Source organism: Theobroma umbraticum, unplaced genomic scaffold (assembly GCF_002168275.2).
Source record: "Theobroma umbraticum cultivar Fairchild unplaced genomic scaffold, ASM216827v3 scaffold_30.0, whole genome shotgun sequence".
NCBI lineage: Eukaryota > Viridiplantae > Streptophyta > Magnoliopsida > Malvales > Malvaceae > Theobroma > Theobroma umbraticum.
Genome location: NW_018397254.1, coordinates 7,521,909 through 7,522,912, shown reverse-complemented (window position 1 = coordinate 7,522,912; position 1,004 = coordinate 7,521,909).

Genomic DNA, 1,004 nt, shown 5'->3' with positions numbered 1-1,004 from the left:
TGCAACTTGGTTACTAAATGATGTAGCCTTGCTATCAACAAAGACTGGAGAACTATTACTGCTGACCCTTCTTTATGATGGGCAGTAAGTGTTTTCATTTGGTTGTCATTTGGATTTTCACTTGTATTTTGTTGTATTTTAGTTTCCTTTTAAGCTGAAGAACAATAACTCGGTCTTTTTTGGGTTTGATGTCACAATTAATTGAATTGGTAGACAATCGTTGTTTTACATGGCAGAGTTGGTCATGGTGCTTTGTAAAGAAAACACAAGTTAACAAGGTTTATAGGTTTTTTGTTGGCTGATTGTCAAACTGCTGTTGTCTTTTTGATAAAAAAAAAAGGATGTGAACATTAAATATGCACAAAAGTGGCAGTGGTGAGGGCCTATCATTGAAAACAGTTAGATTAAAATAGGAATCCTGTTGCAGGCATGTCCATGTTGCTATCAGATATTTGATAGCATTACTTTCTTAAGTTTTATTGATTTGTTACTATGTTGTTCTAAAGCATGGTTTTTCCTCCTCCAAACTCCTTTATTCTTAATTCAAATTTCCTTGGTTATTCATTTCAGCAGTTTATTAATGAACTTGAAAAGACAAAAAGCTAGTTTTGTTGAATAAGTATTTCCACTGGTAATTTATTGGCAGAGTACAGAAGAAAATATGACTTCTTGTTATGTTTTAGTGCATTTTTTTTTCTCTGTAGTCATGCAATTGGGGAAGTTTTTTTTTGCTGCTTGTTTGTTAATTTATTCTTTTCTCCTTTGAAGGGTTGTGCAGGCACTTGATCTTTCCAAGTCTATGGCTTCAGTACTTATTAAATTGTTAGACTTTTCATGCTAATGCAGGTACTTTTTTTTCAGTATTTTCCAGCCATTCACTGGTTATGTTGGGAATTTTGCTGAAATTCATTTAGGACATTACAACTATTGGAAATTCATTGTTCCTTTTGGGTAGTCAATTGGGAGATAGTTTGCTTGTGCAATTCAGTGGTGGATCAGGAGCA